Source organism: Rhinolophus sinicus, linkage group LG01, assembly GCF_036562045.2.
Source record: "Rhinolophus sinicus isolate RSC01 linkage group LG01, ASM3656204v1, whole genome shotgun sequence".
NCBI classification, from domain to species: domain Eukaryota; kingdom Metazoa; phylum Chordata; class Mammalia; order Chiroptera; family Rhinolophidae; genus Rhinolophus; species Rhinolophus sinicus.
Genome location: NC_133751.1, coordinates 44640546 through 44648587, shown reverse-complemented (window position 1 = coordinate 44648587; position 8042 = coordinate 44640546).

The window sequence follows — 8042 nt, the reverse complement described above, 5'->3', positions numbered from 1 at the left end:
TTGGATTTTGTGGGGTTTCTTTTTGTTTTTTGTTTTTTTCTTTGTAGAATAAAAGCATTAAAATATATTTCAGTTTTAGGGTCTGTTTTTTTTTTTCCTTTTTTCTTTTGGTCAGTCAATAAATACTCAAGCAACTATTGTGTGCAGGTGCTGTCCTAGTGTGGGACAGTGGCTAAGTAAATTAAATCCAACTTGCCCTTGAACAGCTTAGATTTCTGTGAGAGATCAATAAATACTTTAACAAATACAAATGTCACATGCTGCGAAGTGCTAGAATGAGGCAAATAAGGTGGTTATTATTATGAGAGTGACTGGGGCTACTTTACCTATAGTCAGGAAAGGCATCTCTTACGTCACGTTTGGGATGAGATTTGAACAAGCAGCAGCCAGCCAGGTGGAGTTGGGGACAAGCATTGCTGGCAAAGCCAACAGCTAGTGCAAGATGCCAGGACAGGAATGAGCTTGGTGTGTGTGTTCAGGCAGAAAGGACGCCAGGATGGCGAGAGCTATGAGCTGGGGTGACCTTACAAGAGGCCCTGACAGGGCAGATCATAGGAGGCCTTCCCAGAGCAGCGTAAAGGACAGATTTGCCCCCAAGCAGAGGACAGATGCCACTGAGATGGAAGCGGATGTATTTCCGAAACATTTACTAGTGTTTCTTGAATGGTCAGGTAGGTGATGGAGGAACAGCAGGCTCAGATGAAGAGAGAGGGAAACTGGGGCACCCCCTCTCCCTCTTCACTGTCCCCTTTTGATCAGAGACAGCACTTAACCTTGGTGGAATTCCATTTTCTCCTCTATAAAATCCTGTTCTTCTATATAAGGTGAAAGTCCATCTACCTAGTGGTGATGGTGGCTCCTCTCCCCACCCCTTGCAGAACTCAAACCTCTTCTTTTAATGTTTTGTACCCCCACTTTTAAACATGAATTCCATTAATTTCCTCAAATAGCTGCTTCACTCCATGTGTGTATATAAAAGCAGCCCAAGGTTTGAAGGGTTCTGTACACTTCTTTCCACGGCTCCATAAGGGATTACCTTACCTGTGCAGTATTTCAGGGCTCACAGAGGACTTTGTTTTTCTCTCCTTTTCTTACACCTCAAAACAAATAGTGCTGCTTGGTACTCATCTTAATGAATCAGAACGTTGGGAACTGATGGTTAATTTTAGTATTGTGCCCTATGGAACGAAATCACTGATTCTCAGTGGGCTTGAGTTTGCTCACCTGGGTTTAGAAAGGTGGAGAATGGTCAGTGTGACCTTCTGAGCTGAAGCTGACATTCACTGAAACCTACCATGTACCAGATTCTTAAACCAGATAGATGTTTCTACTCTGCCATTTTAACCCCAGTGGACATCTAGAACCAACCTATGCCTTTACCCTACAAATAATGCATCCAGACCATAATTAATATTACTGCAAATAATGAACATAATAGCAAAAACCGTGCCTGGTGAAAAAAAAAAATGTCTTATAGATTAAAAACTCACTAAAGCTCACATCTAATACTAAAAATTGCAAAAACTGACCCAGGAAAAAGTTAGCTTGAGCGATGTTACCAAGATGAAGACTAAGCCTGCTCAAAGTAAAATTTGCTATTGATTACAAATTGACAAAGGAACAAAATCTTCACAAAATTTAGCTTTGTAAAATTTGGCCTTAGGAAAGCTGGACCCAGTGGAAATAATGGCTGCAAAAGGGAGATTTGCAATAACAAAGATTATTGGGAACAGGGAAATTTAGATGAGGACCGGATACTAAAAGATAACTCAGCCTGTCCTCATAAAATGTACAGAATTGATACCAATTAAACTAATTTCATTAAAATAGAAAGGAAAAATATAAAAGCTTGCAAAGAGTTCAACTAGATAACTATTTCATACCTCCTCTTCTCTCCTCAAATCCCATGTCTCCCCATACTCCCTCTAAGCTGGCGATCTTGCTTGCTATTTCCCTGAGACAATCAGAACAGGCAGGAGAGAATTCCCAGACTCGGTGGCACTCTAGCTTCTCACTGCTGCGTCTAAACTCCGGGTCTCTGCCTCCTCCTGCCCCCACAGACAGGCTTCCCAGACCCCTGTCTAAAGTCATCTCCGACTTTGGCACCAGGTCCTATCAACACTTCCCCCTTAGCTGATTTCAACTACATTCTTCAATTGCTCCCAACAAAAGCTTTGGAGTCAGCCTTAGCTACTCTCATTCCTTCACACCTCATAGCCTATCCCTCAGGAAATCCTACTTGGCCTTACCCTCAAGGGTATCCAGAAGCTGACCATCCCTCCTACCCCACTGCTGCCACCCCATCCCTCTGAGCCATCCTCCTCTCTCACCTTGCTAACCACAGCAGCCCCTATTCCTATCCCTGCCCTCTGTCATCTAGTCTAAACAATCTTCCGGAAGCTTTGGTCAGATCGGGCCATGGCCTGCTCAGGACCCTCTCTGTAATGGCACTCCCCAGCACTCTTGAGTCAAGAGCTCCCAGTGGCCTCCTGGCCTCGGCACTCTGGCCTCTTTGATCTCCTCTCCCACTACTCTCCCTTCCCTCCACCCCCTGGTCTCCTGGCTGCTCCTGACAAACTAGCTTTGTTCCCACCCTGGAGCCGCTCCTCCAGCTAGTTCCTCTGACAGGCATATCTTTCCCAAAAGATGTTTGGATGACTCTCATCTCCTTTAAGTCTTCGTTCAAATCTCACCTCCAAACTATGCCTTCCCTGAGTGCCGTATCTAGGACAATCTGTACCTCCACTTAATATCTTTTAACACATTATATAATTTACTTATTTATGTTTAGTATCTGTCGCTCCCTGCTAGAAAATAAACTGGAGAAGGACAGAGAGCCTTGTCTACTTTACTGATACATCTAAGAAAAGCAACGCCTAGCATATAGTAGGTGTTCAGTGTTTACTGATTGATGAACTACACTATATAGGTTAACAAAATTAATTGGCTTAATGGAATTATCTCTAGCAAAATACTTTTGAAAAAGTTATCAACATTGGTATAATTCTGAGTCTTAAAAAAAAAAAAATGGGTTCAGACTGAAACGAAGGGTCAAAACCTCCACAGAGTCAAAATGCTGGTGTGTGTATCCATGGGTTAAAATGTGATGTAAAATAGCACAGTAAAAATTTCCTGTGTCCATCAGACTGACCGATGCTTTATGTAGCTTAAGTGTTATCATGCCCACTGCACAGATGAGACAGCCTCAGGATACGAGGTGCTTACCAAAGTCACATAGGTAGGGGCAGATCGGTGGCTCAGTTGGTTAGAGCGCGAACTCTGGGCAACAGGGTTGCCAGTTTGATTCCCACATGGGCCAGTGAGCTGCACCCTCCACAACTAGATTGAAGACAACAAGCTACAGCTGAGCTGCCGCTGAGCACCCAGGCGGCCGGATGGTTCAGTTGGTTGGAGCGTGTCCTCTCAACCACAAGGTTGCCGGTTCAACTCCCACAAGGGATGGTGGGCTGTGCCCCCTGCAACTAACAATGGCGACTGGACTTGGAGCTGAGCTGCGCCCTCCACAACTAAGACTGAAAGGACAACAACTTGACTTGGATGGAGCTGATGGGTCCTGGGAAAACACACTGTTCCCCAATTTAAGAAAAAAAACACAAATAAACAAATAAAAACAAAGTCACATAGTTAGTGTGTGTTGGAAACAGGATGTGAACTCGTCTATATGCCTCTGCGCGCCCTTATGCCTCCTCCCTCCCTGTATCACTGACTTCTCCTAGTAGATCTTTAAACAATTGCTTGCATAAGGGTGAAGACAACACCATTTTCCTATTAAATTTCCCCACGATAACTGAAGTTAGTCAGTCCATTGCAAAGCAGGACTGTAAGTTCAGACAGCACATACACACACGTGGAAGCTCCCCGTGGGCACGATGGGACATAGCAAATGAATGTGAGCTGAGCTGACTTGCCCCCATGTGGGGACAGAGTCCCAGAGAACAGTTTCCAGGCTCTTGGCCTCACGTGGAAAGGTGCTGGTGCAGGTAGTAGATGGCCATCAGCTATGACTAGTTGGCCAACAGCTGTTACCGGTTAGCCATTAGCCACTGATATAACTGCTGTGGCTGAGCTAGCAAGCGCGGATTGCAGTTAGCAAGTGAGGTCGGTTGGCAGATGTGGGGCAGAGCCCCAGAAAGTAGTTTCCAGGCTCTCAGCCTCGCATAGACAGGTGCTGGCTCAGGTAGTAAATGGCCATCAACTATGATTGCATGGCCATCAGCTGTGGCTAGTTGGCCGTCAGCTGTAACCAGTGAGCCATTGGCCACTAATATAACTGCTGTGGCTACGCTAGCAGAAGAGCAGGAGAAGAGAGAAAGAATGGGGGCTAGCAAGAGGATGGCGGCTGGGCTGGCAAGTGTGGATGGCGGTTTGCAGACAGTGTGGACCCAGCCTCCAGTGAGATATAGTGCCGCCAGAGAGAGAGAATATAGTGGTATGACTCCCCTACCTATGGCTCCGTGGGTGTTCCTTTTTGGCCTCACCATATCCTGCGTTCTTGTATGGGGAGCGGGAGCAGAGACCGAGCAGGGTCTCCCGCACGACAAATGGCGCAGCGAGCAGGGTCCCCCACATGACAGCAGAGAAGTGGACGGCAGGTTGCCAATTGTGTGGCTCCTGCTTCCTGTGTCTCCAACCCAGCCGCCAGCGAGAATATAGTGGTATGACTCCCCTATCTACGGCTCCGTGGGTGTTCCTTTTCGGCCTCGCCATATCCCGTGTTCTTATGTGGGGAGCGGGAGCAGACACCCTGCATGACACACCCCCTCATCAAAACACGGTACAACATTGAAGTTGGGCATTTTACTTGGATGTTTAAAATATATCAGTTCATTCTTCTAAAAACTGTAAGCATTAATTGGACATAGTTTAAGTAGCAATTAGCATAGCCTATATGGTAGGCAAAAGAATGCCACCCAAAGAGGTCTACATCTCAATCCCTGAAAACTGGGAGTATGTTAGCTTATGTAACAAAGGGAACACTGTAGGTGTGATCAACTTAAGGATCCTGTTATGGGAAGATTATTCTGGACTGCCTGAATGGGCCCAATGTAATCCTAAGGGTCCTCACAGGAGGGAGGCAAGAGAGCCAGTCAGAGATGTGACAATGGAAGCAGACCCTGGAGTGATGCCAATGCTATTAGAAAGCCATTAACCAAGCAATGCAAACAGCTTCTAGAAGCTGGAAAAGACATTCAAGGAATGGATTCTTTCCTACAAGCTTCCCTGTTGACACCTTGATTTTAGCCTTATAAGACCCATTTTCAGACTTTTGACCTAATAAATATATGGTTTAAAGTCACTCAGTTTGTGATAATTTGTTATAGCAGCCATAGGAAATTCAGCCTAGAATGGTGGTGTCATAGAAATGTTGAACTCTCTTGATGCAACTATTGCCAATTCTGCTGTTCCTGTGTTGAGGAAGCCACCAGCAACTGAGATCTAGGAAACCACAGAAAGGTCTCAGGTGATTCCAATACTCAACTTGACATCCAGCAGAGAAAGTGTAAAAGGCAACAGACCCCTCCCTCCTTCTCAGAGGTAACATGTACCATCGCTGATGCCCCACTGTTGTTGGGAGCCAGGCAGCTTTGGTGCCCACACAAAGAAACACTAAAAGGAAACACGATTAGTCACTGCCTCAAGTTGTGCTCCCCAGATGAATGAGAACCTGCAAAGGACAGAATTTGTTTACTTGGCATTTTGCAAAAGAAAAAAGAAGAGCCATAAAGGGACCTCTGATTGTGAGAATAGCTTTTAATTTTAAAACAATTGAAGCAATAAATCATCCATCTCCCTTTCCATCACAGGCAAATAGTCTCCCAAAACATCTGAGATAATTTAAGCAACAACTGTGACTAGTGCAAAATAAAATGAATACAAACTCTTTCAGGAACCAGCATGGGAACCAGCTGGCCAGGTGGGCGCAGGTGACAGGCTCAGCCTCCGCCAAGGCCAAGAGCAGCGGTGCAATTGGAGCGGCAAGAGTTAAACACAGTATTTCAACACACCCGGCTCTGAACAGACTGAACAATACCTGGGGAGGGGAAACCACAAGAGAATGTTGCCTAAAGTGAAACAAATATGCCCACACCTTCCCGTGGCTACCATCCTTGGCATCTGGAAGTTGCTTGAAAAATAAGTGCAAGGTTACCAGATTCTAGGAAAAGCTGAAGGAACAGGGTTTGGGGCTTATTTACTTTTATCTTTTAACTTAGGTCTCATACCTACTGGTTTTCTACATAGAAACACCTTCTGCTTTCTTGAAGGCGTTCTGTGCCTCACAATGCTGCCAATTCCAGCAAAAATATCTGTGTTGCTTCTACCTGGATGCTTCAGACAATTACCTTCCATACCCAAGGTATTTTGCTGCCAACCACTGCATCTAAGGCTATCGACGCTCTGCCCAATAGATGTACAATGAGAGCCACATGTCTAATTTTAAATCTTTTGGTAGGCACGTTCAAAAAAGATAAAAAGGAATAAGTGAAGTTTTAGTAATATCTCACTTACTGTATCTACAAGTATCATTTCAACATGGATTCAATATAATCAATATTGATGAAATATTTTACATTCTTTTTTTTTTGGTACCAGAGCTTCACAATCTGTTTTGTATTTTATGTGCATGGCACAATCTCCATTTGGACAAGCCAAATTTCAAAAGGTCACTAGTCCCATGTGGCTCCTTAGACCACTGCATTGAATAGCGCAGGTCTAGAGAATCTTAATACACACTCAGGATGATTCACGGAGTAGGGAATCTCGTGGCACAGGGTAGGTGATCGTACACACCGACTGAAGAGTACAGAACCTTGTTCTGTAACCAGGGATTTCAGACCTAAGGTAAAGGATAGAATCACATTTTATCTAATCCTGTCCCCTTTCTGCCCGTCGTTACCTGCCATCTCCCCACAGATTATGTGATTTACTAACCGTGATGCCTACAAGATGAAAAGACATCTTTCTGTGATAGACAACTTTCTCAGCACTTATTTGGGGATCATAGCTAGAAATGACTTTGAATAAGTTCTATAAATGTGAGACTTAGCTGAAGGTAGGTCAGACGTTTGTCAGCACGGGGATGCGTTTTAAATAGATTTTGTTTGTTTTTGAAGGGGATGGATTGGGAAGTGGAGAGCTTCAAGAGAGGGGGAATTGTGGTCATTACCAACGAAGGTAATTTTCCCAAGAAAGTCTGAACAGAATTCAGGGTGGGGACACTAAAAATGAGGCAGGTTCTAAACTGGGGTATATGAGCTGTAACAAATCAAAACAGTAACATCTAACCTCTGTGTGATCCCTCACCTCTCACATGCCTGACCCCAGTAGTAACCATAGGAAAATAAAAATAGAATTGACTGTTAGGGCAGCAAGGGACTTCTGAGCTTATCTCATTGTAAAGAAAAAGGCGCACAGAGGTAAAATGACTGGGCCCCATCACACTTAGAGCTGGAGTCAGGCTGCAAACCCAGAGGCTCTCACTATGAACTGCAAGTGAAGCTCCGTCCAGTTCAGGTCAAGGGACTAACGGATGCTGGGAGCCAGCGGCTCGCACCAGATGTCCCGCAGCCCAAAGTGAGCACAGGGCAGGGCAGGCACATTCTCTTGTAGGTGGGAGAAAACAGCCAAGGCAACTCAAAATACTGAAGCAACAGTGATGTAAAATGGCATTAAAACGTGATTCTCCCAATAGTCCTTTCTGCATACTTATTTCCCCTTTAAAAAAAAAAAATCCCAATTTGAACCAAACTGGATTTCTGATTAGTTATATGGGCATTTAGATCAACTGACAAAATAAAAACTTTGATACATTGTATTTTCCAAAGACACATTCATTGGGATTTTACACAAATGGATATCAAAAGATATTTACAGGAAAAAGTGCTCTCTTTGTGCACATTTCAATCCAAATCCCCAATTACCCCCTACCCCCCCCCCCCCCAAAAAAAAGGCCTTCACTTTGTAGTAGCATTGAAAACTAGTCATTTTTGATTTGGGGTCATTATTCTGTGATACTCAGCCCT